At 48.5% G+C, this 14,278-nt stretch overlaps 1 protein-coding gene across 2 annotated transcripts in view; it reads left to right on the forward strand.

Annotated features, from left to right (window-relative positions):
* Window positions 1-12,757: 12,757 nt before the first annotated feature.
* LOC135054705 (gastrula zinc finger protein XlCGF26.1-like) overlaps window positions 12,758-14,278 on the forward strand; it is a 29,597-nt gene continuing 28,076 nt past the window's right edge. For both annotated transcript variants that reach the window (XM_063957985.1, XM_063957984.1), the window contains exon 1: window positions 12,758-12,879. The gene's annotated coding sequence lies outside the window, so the exon portion shown is untranslated. The remainder of the gene's footprint in view (window positions 12,880-14,278) is intronic.

Genomic DNA, 14,278 nt, shown 5'->3' on the forward strand with positions numbered 1-14,278 from the left:
AATTCCTTCTACCTTACACAAATCACGTTTGTATATGCTCTACACAGCGCATATGATGCAATTTGCGCAAAAGAAAGCAAATGGTATCACGTTGCGCCGTATATTGCACACACAGACGTGCGGTCCAATCGCACAGCTTATAGGTACTTGTTATCTATACGCCCTACGATCACAGGAGTCGAATTCTACTAGCTGCGCTCCACAGCCGGAGCATAATACCAAAAACCTTAACTTCAATACTTCACAATCTATCATGCTCCTCCGCAAGTTTCCTCACTACTTGCGTATTTCTCTATAACGTAAGGTCGCTAACCTTCACGCCACCAAGCCTCTGCCAACTCTGTCTTCTACGGGAACCCGAATTGGTCATGGAGTTCAATGCATTCACACTTACTTCCAACCCACACTTATACACAATGTTTTTCTGCACAGAAAAATATTACTCCTGTTGATTGATAGCTTGTCCCAGAGGTAGTACACTTTAAACAAAATATTATAGTAATCTGCTTTTAAAATCGGATAGTTACTTGCTATTGTATGACTATCAGTGGCGGTTCTTGCCACGGGCAAGCAGGACTTTTGCCCGGGGCGCCGCCTTCCGGAGGGCGCTGGCGCCATCCGGAGGGCGCCGCACCGTGGCAAGATCCGCCACTGCTGCCCGCTGTGTCCCCCGTCCGCCTCCGCTGCCCGCTGCCGTCCCCGTCCTCGGCGCCTCCTGTGAAGGGAACTAGACGCTATGCGTCTAGTTTCCCTTCGTGGAGAGTAACTGCTGAGCGGTGCGCGATGACGTCATCGCGCACCGCTCAGCATTCAAGCGGCGCTTTCAATGTACAGGGGGCGTGACTCACCACGCCCCCTGTATTAGGCCACACCCCTTTCCTGCCCGGGGCGCTCTGCGCCCTTGAACCGGCCCTGATGACTATGTCTTCTATCCCGCCTTTAAATTAATTTCTATTGTGTGGTTAAACTTGCGCTCGCTACTTCATGCAACCTTGAGCATTCTCGCACTACGTGTGTGTCTCTGTATGTTTACCTCACTTACCGTACCACGTGTACACCTTGCGTTCGCAACTTAATATACCACACTTATCACGATCAATGTAAGCAAAAATTCTGCTGCTCACTACACAATATACTTTTGTTCCTTACACCCGCTGGAAGTCGCCCACAAGGGTAATCTTCCTTTGAGTGCTTACCTAAACGTTTAGACCAGAACTGCGTTTTGTGTTTTTACAATTACTCACTTAACGAAATATACCAATTGTATAACAAATAAACGTATCCGATTCTATACAGATCTATAATGACTATTAAAATCTATGGCAACAATATGTGAGAATATATGCACAATCTCAGTACGCTTTGTGCGCGTTTTCGCGCCAAAAATTACACACACAGAAAATGAATGGCTTTTTCCCTTTTATCCCACGGTTCGCACCAGCACCTCTAAGAATATACAGGACAGACATGGTCTAACAACATTAGATAGTTTTAAACACAATACAAAATAACTTAAGACGCGTCTCCACCCTTTGTTGGTAGACCAAAGTCTGTTAGGCCCTGCAAGACCGTGAGTATTGATAATGTCGATATTATCTTAAACCATAAAGCTATACCTTTAAACACACTTTTACCATGGAGCCGCTGTGGCTGCTAGACTTAATATGCACTCTACGTAATTTGTACGCTATTTGCGTACAGAGTCCCGTACCGTGTACGGACTTAGCGTACAAACGCCGCGCTGGGGGTACACAGTACACAGCGCGTACACACTCAATTGATATACTTTAAACCTTATTAGTAATACAAAGCAATGATATTATTACACTTTAAACCTTATGCAGCAAAGCACTGCAATGATGTTACACCTTAAACCTTATGCAGCGCTGACGGTATAAAGTACCCGCAGCGCGTACACAACTTATCAATACACTTTTAAACCTTATACAGTTAGGTAATGTAATACGCTTTAAACCCTAGCAGGGAAAAGAGGACACAACACCGATTTGTAGTTAAACACTGGGCTCCGACACCTCAGCGTATATATCTGGAAGGGGATAACAATACAATTTATACACTACAATACAACAGAGTAAATGGCTACAGTCAATGTACATACGTGAGAATATTCGCATGCGCTTCCTGGTCCAGTCCTCCGCTAATCAGGTAGATAGCGTTAACAGTCTTCTGACTGGCCAGGCTGCAGCAGGCTTTTTATACACTACTTCCATAAACAATACAATGGATACTGTAATCCCTTTGTCCATTGGACACAGGGATGCATCTTTACAGTACAGGAGAGGTCATAGGTTGATTTGAAAAGGTGAGCGATGTCTTTCTCAAATGCTCTTGTGGGTGGTCTCCTCTGGATTCCCGCCGCATACATAATATACAGTAAATACAGTTTATATCTATATTCTACTTCTGCACATAACTATATGCAGGAACATGCGATCTTCCTCTAACCAACACCGGAATGTTACCCTTAAAATACCCTACAGCTGGATACCAGACATCACCTTATAACCTTAGTCTGTCCCTTCCTATCATGCAAAGGCGAATCCCTTAGTCCTGGAATCATTTAAACTGTTGATACTTGCTGATGTGGTGCGGGGGGGCCATGTGTACAATGTGCACTATTTGGATTAAATATGTAATGTTTTGATAACCCTCTATGCGCTCACAAACTCCGCCGTAAATACCCACACCAGGCGCAGGACCGCGGGAGCGACCATACGCAAATTGCGGATATGTGCACGTACGGCGGAACAAGTGCACGCGCAGCGGGCATGTGTGTGTTGTTAGTACGTGGTGTGTGTACTGGAATATTTTTAGACATTGACAGTATGTGGTGAACCGGACAAGTCGCCAACTGTTAAGTTTGTTTAACTTTCAGGGAAATGCAATACCTTATAATACTATGGTTCGGGCTGCTGCAGCCGCTGAATGCAAACAATAACCCCTGCAATGTGTATGCACGTTGTGTATACACGCCGACACGCTATGGGCACGATACAGCGACACATGTGGCTGAGTACACCTTTATACCCAAACAAGAATGGAATGCGACACCAGTAGTATATGTTATGTTGTGGTCCAACGCAGCAACAAATATTTACTTAAAAAGAAATACACAGAAAATACAACACTATCACAGAGAAGAGCTACAACCAATAGTACATACGTTTGTTCGCCTGCGCCTCCTGGATCCGGTACTCAGTCAATCTTAGCAAGATGACCTTCAGAGAATAGACTGGGGCCGGCCAGGAGGCCTTGCTTTTATACAATGGTCCAAAACACGATACAAAAGAAACTGTAAGCTCTTCTTCCATAGGTCAAGGGGCAGGTCATTTACAGTACATGAGGGGTCATAGGTTGGTTTGAATAGGTGGGCGATGATTGGTCCAGGTGTACTTGCAGATGTCCTCCACTGGGTTCCCGCCGAATATCACGAGTACAGTAATTACAGTAAGTTATGAATATTGTATTCCTGCGCATATCTATGCGCAGGAGCATGCTATAATCTGCAAACTGCGATCTGAATGTAGCCCTTGAAATACTGTACATGTGGATACCAAACACTATGTCCTAACCTAGTTCTGTCCCCTCACGTCCTGTAAAGCTGGATATCTCTATTGTTCTGTTTCCTAAGTAAATGTAACTTGCTGGTGTGGTGTGTGGAAATTGTGCACTATATGAATTTAATATTGAATATGTCTTTGTGGCTCTTCCATGCGAACACATATGCTACCGTATTTACTCATACCACGCGCTAATACGCACGGCTTCGTGAGCCAATGTACGCAGCGTGCGGGTATGCGCACGCACGGCAGAACACATGCACGTACAGAGACCACTCTGTGTGGTGTTTGCACGTGTAGTATGTGTGTAATATTTTCGCCTTTGACAGAAGTCATTGCACAATGGGGGTCATTCTGACCAGATCGCTAGCTGCAGTTTATCGCAGCGCAGCAATCGGGTCGGAACTGCGCATGCGCCGCAGTATGCCTGACGGCCATTGTTCTCTAGCAATCGCCTCTGTCTGATACCAGATGCTAGCGATATTGCTAGCGATAACGCACAGTGTGTATGCCCTCCGCCGGGTGACCCAGCCCGGAAGGGGACATACTTGGCGATGTCCCTCACGGAACACATCACCTAGTGTATATGCACCATTAGATGTATGATTATGTTTCAGAATCCTTTAAAATTACCTCATATTTATACCTGATAATTACCTCATTCAATTATCCATTGTTTCACTGTAGCAGAAAATATTTATTTTGTACGTGTGATGGTGTGTGTGTGTGTGTGTGTGTGTGTGTGTGTGTGTGTGTGTGTGTGTGTGTCTGAATGGATCATCCTGGCCCCCAACGTACAATGCTGCAATTCAGGGGACAAATTCACCACAGATCGCCTCATCCAGCCCCTAACTACACACTTCAATGGGGAATAGGACTGGATATGAGAGATTGGCCTACTCTATCAGAAGTGCAAAAGAACATCCTAAAAGTTGGGGTGGTGGCAGGATGGCATCATCTGTTTTGGAGTGTGGCACTTGACTGTGATATCATAGCTTAACATAGGGGTCAATTCAATTCTGCTCGGATTGAATAGCGCTTGCAATTAGCTCCCGAGGCTATTCAATTCAGCGCCCAGTGACAGCCAATGACTAGATTTCTTCTTGTACCCCAGCAGAAATCCGACAGAAGTGTCGGCGTGATGCCGATTTCTGCCCTTAGCACGGCGGAAACAGCATCTTGACTGGCATTTATGTCGGAGAATGTCGGTTTTCGCAACAAAACACCATAGGCTAGATGTAATAGGGTACAATTTTTTAGGTGTCTAAAAATTTTTTCACCAAATCGCACGTTTGTAATTTTTTTACTAAAAATCGCAAATGTAATAGGGTGTGAAGTTTAAGATTAAAATGGAATTCGCATGCAATTATTTTTAGTAAAGGAAACATGCGATTTTTAATAATAAAAACATGCAGTGTTTAGGTCATGTTTTTATTACTTAGTCAGAAGCATGCACAAATAAGTGTGATCCGTGCACGATTCTGTATGGAACAGTAAACAAAGTGTTAAAAAAAATGAAAAAACGACGTGCAGGTCTCCCCCAAAAGCACAAGCAGCCCCGGGCTCTTTGAGCCAGTGCTGGTTGCAAAAATACGGGTGGGGGAAATTACTAGGGTTAACCCGTATTTTAACAACCAGCACCGGACTCTTGGACCGGTCCTTGTTCCAAAAATATGGGGAACAAAAGAATTAGGGGTCCCCCATATTTTTGAAAACAGCAACGGGCTCCACTAGCCAGGGAGGTGATGCCGTAGCGGGGGGACACTTTTATATAGATCGCTGCGGCCAAAGCATCACTCCTCAACTAGTCACCACTGGCAGGGGTTCCCTGGGGGAGTGGGGACCTCTAAAATAAAGCACCCCCCCTCCAGGCACCCAAGGGCCAGGGATGACGCCCGGGGCTGTCCCCAGTACCCCTGAGCGGTGGGTGCCGGGCTGATAGCTATGAATGTGTTAAAAATAAGAATTTACTCACCAGTAATTCTATTTCTATTTCTAATTCTTATTTTCTCTGACGTCCTAGTGGATGCTGGGGACTCCGTAAGGACCATGGGGATTATACCAAAGCTCCCAAACGGGCGGGAGAGTGCGGATGACTCTGCAGCACCGAATGAGCAAACTCAAGGTCCTCCTCAGCCAGGGTACAGCAACAACCTGATTTCAACCGCAACACAACCTGTGTGTACCTTAACAATAACTATGTACAATTATTGCAGATTTCAGTCTGCACTGGGACGGGCGCCCAGCATCCTCTATGGACTAGGAGAAAAAGATTTACCGGTAGGTTTAAAATCTTATTTTTTCTTACGTCCCAGAGGATGCTGGGGACTCTGTAAGGACCATGGGGATTATACCAAAGCTCCCAAACGGGCGGGAGAGTGCGGATGACTCTGCAGCACCGAATGAGCAAACTCAAGGTCCTCCTCAGCCAGGGTATCAAATTTGTAAAATTTAGCAAAAGTGTTAGACCCTGACCAAGTAGCCGCTCGGCAAAGTTGCAGTGCCGAGACCCCTCGGACAGCCGCCCAAGATGAGCCCACCTTCCTTGTGGAGTGGGCTTTTACTGATTTAGGCTGCGGTAGTCCTACCGCAGAATGCGCAAGCTGAATAGTGCTACAAATCCAGTGAGCAATAGTCTGCTTAGAAGCAGGAGCACCCAGCTTATTGGGTGCATACCAGATAAACAGCGAGTCAGTTTACCTGACTCCAGCCGTCCTGGAAACATAAATTTTCAGGGCCCTGACTACGTCCAGCAACTTGGAATCCTCCAAGTCCCTAGTAGCCGCAGGCACCACAATAGGTTGGTTCACGTGAAAAGCTGATACCACCTTCGGGAGAAACTGAGGACGAGTCCTCAACTCTGCCCTATCCATATGGAAAATCAGATAAGGGCTTTTACACGACAAAGCCGCCAACTCTGATACACGCCTGGCCGAAGCCAGGGCCAACAACATGACCACCTTCCACGTGAGATATTTTAAATCCACGGTTTTAAGTGGCTCAAACCAGTGTGACTTCAGGAATCCCAAAACCACATTGAGATCCCAAGGTGCCACTGGAGGCACGTAAGGAGGCTGAATATGCAGAACTCCCTTGACAAATGTCTGAACTTCAGGCAGTGAAGCCAGTTCTTTCTGGAAGAAAATCGACAGAGCCGAAATCTGGACCTTAATGGACCCCAATTTGAGGCCCATCGTCACTCCTGCTTGCAGGAAATGCAGGAATCGACCCAGTTGAAATTCCTCCGTTGGGGCCTTCCTGGCCTCACACCAAGCCACATATTTTCGCCAAATGCGGTGATAGTGGTTTGCAGTGACATCCTTCCTGGCCTTGATCATGGTAGGGATGACTTCCTCCGGAATACCTTTTTCCTTCAGGATCCGGCGTTCAACCGCCATGCCGTCAAACGCAGCAGCGGTAAGTCTTGGAACAGGCAGGGCCCCTGCTGCAGCAGGTCCCGCCATAGCGGTAGAGGCCATGGGTCCTCTGAGAGCATCTCTTGAAGTTCCGGGTACCAAGTTCTTCTTGGCCAATCCGGAACCATGAGTATAGTTCTCACTCCTCCTCTTCGTATTATTCTCAGCACCTTGGGAATAAGAGGCAGAGGGGGAAACACGTAAACCGACTGGTACACCCACGGTGTCACTAGAGCGTCCACAGCTATCGCCTGAGGGTCCCTTGACCTGGCGCAATATCTTTTTAGGTTTTTCTTGAGGCGGGACGCCATCATATCCACCTGTGGTCTTTCCCACCGGTTTACAATCAATTGGAAGACTTCTGGATGAAGTCCCTACTCTCCCGGGTGAAGGTCGTGTCTGCTGAGGCAAGTGATTTTCCGCCCATCGGAAAATCCTTGTGGCTTCTGCCATTGCCCTCCTGCTTCTTGTGTCGCCCTGTCTGTTTACATGGGCGACCGCCGTGATGTTGTCTGATTGGATCAGTACCGGTTTGTTTTGAAGCAGGGGTCTTGCTTGGCTTAGGGCATTGTAAATGGCTCTTAGCTCAAGGATATTTATGTGTAGTGAAATCTCCTGAGGAGACCACAGCCCTTGGAAATTTCTTCCCTGTGTGACTGCTCCCCAGCCCCGAAGGCTGGCATCCGTGGTCACCAGGACCCAGTCCTGTATTCCGAATCTGCGGCCCTCTAGAAGATGAGCCCTCTGCAGCCACCACAGTAGAGACACCCTGGTCCTTGCCGACAGGGTTATCCGCTGCTGCATCTGGAGATGCGACCCGGACCACTTGTCCAACAGGTCCCACTGGAAAATCCTTGCGTGGAACCTTCCGAATGGGATTGCTTCGTACGAAGCTACCATTTTTCCCAGGACTCATGTGCATTGATGTACCGACACTTTTCCTGGTTTTAGGAGGTTTCTGACTAGAGATGACAACTCCTCGGCTTTTTCCACTGGAAGAAACACTTTTTTCTGGTCTGTGTCCAGAATCATTCCCAGGAACAGAAGACGTGTCGTCGGGACCAGCTGTGACTTTGGGATATTGAGAATCCAGCCGTGCTGTTGCAGCACTTCCCGAGAAAGCGCTACCCCCACCAACTGCTCCTTGGATCTCGCCTTTATCAGGAGATCGTCCAAGTACGGGATAATTAAAACCCCCTTCTTCCGAAGGAGTATCATCATTTCGGCCATTACCTTGGTAAAGACCCTCGGTGCCGTGGATAACCCAAACGGCAGCGTCTGGAACTGATAGTGACAGTCCTGTACCACAAACCTGAGGTACTCCTGGTGAGGAGGGTAAATGGGGACATGCAGGTAAGCATCCTTGATGTCCAGGGAGACCATGTAATCCCCCTCGTCCAGGCTCGCAATAACCGCCCTGAGCAATTCCATCTTCAACTTGAATCTTTTGATATATGTGTTCAAGGATTTTAAATTTAAGATGGGTCTCACCGAACCGTCCGGTTTTGGCACCACAAACATTGTGGAATAGTAACCCTGTCCTTGTTGAAGGAGGGGTACCTTGACAATCACTTGCTGTGCATACAGCTTTTGGATAGCCACCAACACTGCCTCCCTGGCAGAGGGAGTTGCTGGTAAGGCAGATTTTAGGAAACGGGGGGGAGACGTCTCGAATTCCAGCCTGTACCCCTGAGATATTACTTGAAGGATCCAGGGATCCACCTGTGAGAGAGCCCACTGTGCGCTGAAATTTCTGAGACGGGCCCCCACCGTACCCGGGTCCGCCTGTGAAGCCCCAGCGTCATGCTGTGGACTTACCGGACGCGGGGGAGGACTTCTGCTCTTGGGAACTAGCTGTATGCTGCAGCTTTGTCCCTCTACCTTTGCCTCTCGGCAGAAAGGATGCGCCTCTAGCCATCTTCTTTTTATGGGGCCGAAAGGACTGTACCTGATAATACGGTGCTTTCTTTTGCTGTGGGGTAGCCTGTGGCAAAAATTTCGATTTCCCAGCCGTAGCTGTGGAAACAAGGTCTGAAAGACCATCCCCAAACCGTTCCACCCCCTTATAAGGCAAAACTTCCATATGCCTTTTTGAATCGGCATCGCCTGACCACTGCCGAGTCCATAACCCCCTCCTGGCGGCAATTGACATTGAGCTTATTTTTTATGCCAGCCGGCAAATATCCCTCTGTGCATCACGCATGTATAAGACAGCGTCTTTTATATGCTCTATTGTCAGCAAAATATTGTCCCTATCCAGTGTATCAATATTATCCGACAGGGAATCTGACCACGCAGCTGCAGCACTGCACATCCATGCCGATGCAATAGCTGGTCGCAGTATAATGCCCGTGTGCGTGTATATAGCTTTAAGGGTAGCCTCCTGCTTTCTATCAGCAGGGTCCTTTAGGGCGGCCGTATCCGGAGACGGTAGTGCCACCTTTTTTGATAAACGTGTCAGCGCTTTATCTACCCTAGGAGGTGTTTCCCAACGTGACCCATCCTCTGGCGGGAAAGGGTACGCTGCCAATAACCGTTTAGAAATTATCAATTTCTTATCGGGGGAAGTCCACGCTTCCTCACACACCTCATTTAATTCCTCAGATGCAGGAAAAACTACTGGTAGTTTTTTCTCACCAAACATAATACCCTTTTTTGTGGTACCTGGGGTACTATCCGAAATGTGTAAAACATTTTTCATTGCCTCAATCATGTAACGGGTGGCCCTATTGGAAGGTACACTAGTCTCATCGTCGTCGACACTGGAGTCGGTATCCGTGTCAACATCTGTGTCTGTCATCTGAGGTAGCGGGCGTTTTAAAGCCCCTGATGACATTTGAGACGCTTGGACAGGCACAAGCTGAGTAACCGGCTGTCCTATGTAGTCAAACCTTTTATGTAAGGAGCTGACACTGTCACGTAATTCCTTCCATAAGTCCAACCACACAGGTGTCGACCCCGCAGGGGGTGACATCACATTCACAGGCATTTGCTCCGCCTCCACATCATTATCCTCATCATACATGTCGACACAGCAGTACCGACACACAGCACACACACAGGGAATGCTCTGACAGAGGACAGGACCCCACAAAGCCCTTTGGGGATACAGAGGGAGAGTATGCCAGCACACACCAGAGCGCTATATACCACAGGGATATCACCTATAGAGAGTGTTTTCCCTTATAGCTGCTTATAATAATATACTGCGCCTAAATTTATTGCCCCCTCTCTCTTTTTTACCCTTTCTGTAGTGCAGGACTGCAGGGGAAAGCCAGGGAGCGATCCTTCCAGCGGAGCTGTGAGGGAAAATGGCGCCAGTGTGCTGAGGGAGATGGCTCCGCCCCATTTTCGGCTGGCTTTCTCCCGCTGTTTGTGTAACTCTGGCAGGGGTAATTTACACCTATATAGCCCCTGGGGCTATATATGGTGTCAGTTTTGCCAGCCAAGGTGTAAATATTGCTGCTCAGGGCGCCCCCCCCCAGCGCCCTGCACCCATCAGTGACCGCAGTGTGTGGTGTGCATGAGGAGCAATGGCGCACAGCTGCAGTGCTGTGCGCTACCTTGGAGAAGACAGAAGTCTTCAGCCGCCGATTTTCCGGACCTTCTTGCTTCTGGCACTGTAAGGGGGACGGCGGCGCGGCTCCGGGAACGGACGACGAGGTCGGGTTATGTGTGCGATCCCTCTGGAGCTAATGGTGTCCAGTAGCCTAAGAAGCCCAAGCTACCACCACTTAGGTAGGTTCGCTTCTTCTCCCCTTAGTCCCTCGTTGCAGTGAGCCTGTTGCCAGCAGGTCTCACTGAAAATAAAAAACCTAAACTATACTTTCTTTCTAGGAGCTCAGGAGAGCCCCTAGTGTGCATCCAGCTCTGGCCGGGCACAGAAATCTAACTGAGGCTTGGAGGAGGGTCATAGTGGGAGGAGCCAGTGCACACCAGGTAGTCCTAAATCTTTCTTAGAGTGCCCAGTCTCCAGCGGAGCCCGTCTATTCCCCATGGTCCTCACGGAGTCCCCAGCATCCACTAGGACGTCAGAGAAATGAATATTGTATTTTGCTGTGGAACTACAAGTCCCAGCAAGCCCCCCACATGCTGGTACTTGGAGAACCACAAGTACCAGCATGCGAATAATTAACAGGCCCACTGGTACCTGTAGTTCCACAACAAAAGAAATACCCCAAAAAAAGACAATACACGCACACCTTGAAAGTAAAAGCTTATTTACACACACATAGGAGGTCATTCCGACCCGATTGCTCGCTGCAGTTTATCGCAGCGCAACGATCGGGTCGGATCTGCGCATGCGCTGGTGCCACAGTGCGTCGGCGCATGCTGGACAGCCGAAGCCCGTTGTTCCGTAGCGATTGCCTCTGCCTGATTGACAGGCAGAGGCGGTCGCTGGGCAGGAGGGGGCTGGATAGCTACGTTAAGCCGCCGGTTAGGGGGCGCAGCCCGGCCAATGCAGGCGTGGCTGGCTGGACCATTGGGGGGGGGGGGGGGGGAGGGCAGCGGTGGCTGCGTGATGTCACACGCAACCGCTGCGACCTGGCAGCGAAGAAGTTCTCCCAGCCAGCCGCAGGAGCTGCGCTGGTCGGGAGTTACTCCTCAAATGCAAAAGCATTGACCATGTGCAATGCTTTTACATTTCTGCGTGGGAAGGGGGTGGGGTGGCACTGACATGCGGGGCGGACTATACCTGTGCTGGACGTCCCCCGAATGTCTGAGTGCCTGATCGTAGCTGTGCTAAATTTAGCACAGCTACGATCAACTCGGAATGACCCCCATACTTACCTAGTGTCCCACAGAGCACCTCTGTCCCCTTGTCCAAGTAGAATCCATTAGGGACTCTGTAAATAAAAAAAAAAAAACAATATACTTACCAATAATCCTGTGTTGCTCAGTCCTCTTCTGTCCATGTAGGCATCCCAGGGGATAAAAAATTAAAAAAGCAAGAACCTCGGTCCAATGCACTAAAGGGGATCCATGTTTACAGTCACATTCATCCCCTTTCCCCGAAAGCCGGGAACCCCTGTGACTCCTGTCACTAGAGGATCTGGCAGCAAATCAGGGAGCGCTACGTCGTAGAGCTCTCCTGATTGGCGGAGCGCTCCGGCTATAATGGAGGATCGCAGTCCCCCTTTATAGTCACTGGTGGGAAAATTGGGGTCTGCAGATAACCGGCAGGTTAATTGAGGTCACTCTTGTGGTGGACCTCAATTAACCTCGCGGTTAGCCACAGACATCCCCAACCCCCCCCCCCCCCCCCCCCCCCCTCCCCCGACACAAAATGACACCTCACACTCGGGCCGTGTGCACTGCACCCATTATAAATACTCTAGTGATGAGAATGCAGCACCAGAGTCTGCACCAGCTGCACTATAACAAGGAACCAGAGACTGCTCCCCCTGCAGTACAGAACCTGACACCAGAGCTGCTTAGCCAACAGAATAACAATAATATAATTTCCTGCTACCAGGCACAGAAATTGTTATTCTCTGCTCCTGCTGCCTTGTAGGAAAGATAGCAGAACTGAAGAAGCCTGAGCTCAGAGTAGACCAGGTTAAAAGGCCGCCGATCCTGACGTCACTACAAGGCCAGGGAACCTATTGCTGCTGCAAGTGCCTGCCTGGTCTACAATAAAATGGCCACCGGCCTCCGGCACTGACGACATGTCTGGAAATATACATTGCAGAGGGCGGTGCTGTCGCAAGGATATAGGAGAGTCATCAGGAAGCGGCCTGTGCCACTCCTACCCTACTTCCGGCCTGTGCGTTCCACTTTGCTTCCGGTCTGTGCGTTCCACCTTACTTCCAGACTGTGCGTTCCACACACAGGAAAAGCGTTATTACCGACTTGTAGTCTTCGATTGTCGTCGAAGTCAGGTAAGGGCGACTAATTATACAGGGTGAGCGGCCTGTGTCGTTCCTACTATACAGCGGGAGTGGTCTGTGGCCCCTTATAGCCCAGAAAGAGGGGCCTCTGCAGCCACACTGTTCAAACGGAGCTGTCTGTATTGTACCTACTGTACAGGGGGAGCTGCACACACTGATATGATATGTGGTATTATTATATAGGGGAGAGGGGACTGTACAGTGATATATGAGGGGGATTAACACAGCTCCCTGCACACACTGATATGTGGTATTATTATTATATAGGGGAGAAGGGACCGTACAGTGATATATGAGGGGAATAACACAGCTCCCTGCACACACTGATATGTGGTATTATTATTATATAGGGGAGAGGGGACTGTACAGTGATATATGAGGGGGAATAACACAGCTCCCTGCACACACTGATATGTGGTATTATTATTATATAGGGGGGAGAGGGGACCGTACAGTGATATATGAGGGGGAATAACACAGCTCCCTGCACACACTGATATGTGGTATTATTATTATTATATAGGGGAGAGGGGACTGTACAGTGATATATGAGGCGGAATAACACAGCTCCCTGCACACACTGATATGTGGTATTATTATTATATAGGGGGGAGAGGGGACCGTACAGTGATATATGAGGGGGAATAACACAGCTCCCTGCACACACTGATATGTGGTATTATTATTATTATATAGGGGAGAGGGGACTGTACAGTGATATATGAGGGGGAATAACACAGCTCCCTGCACACACTGATATGTGGTATTATTATATAGCGGAGAGGGGACCGTACAGTGATATATCAGGGGGAATAACACAGCTCCCGGCACACACTGATATGTGGTATTATTATATAGGGGAGAGGGGACCGTACAGTGATATATGAGGGGGAATAACACAGCTCCCTGCACACACACTGATATGTGGTATTATTATTATATAGGGGAGAGGGGACCGTACAGTGATATATGAGGGGAATAACACAGCTCCCTGCACACACTGATATGTGGTATTATTATTATATAGGGTAAAGGGGACTGTACAGTGATATATGAGGGGGGAATAACACAGCTCCCTGCACACACTGATATGTGGTATTATTATATAGGAGAGAGGGGACCGTACAGTGATATATGAGGGGGAATAACAGCTCCCGGCACACACTGATATGTGGTATTATTATATAGGGGAGAGGGGACCGTACAGTGATATATGAGGGGGAATAACACAGCTCCCTGCACACACACTGATATGTGGTATTATTATTATATAGGGGAGAGGGGGCCGTACAGTGATATATGAGGGGAATAACACAGCTACCTGCACACACTGATATGTGGTATTATTATTATATAGGGGAAAGGGGACTGTACAGTGATATATGAGGGG

Source organism: Pseudophryne corroboree, chromosome 3 (assembly GCF_028390025.1).
Source record: "Pseudophryne corroboree isolate aPseCor3 chromosome 3, aPseCor3.hap2, whole genome shotgun sequence".
NCBI lineage: Eukaryota > Metazoa > Chordata > Amphibia > Anura > Myobatrachidae > Pseudophryne > Pseudophryne corroboree.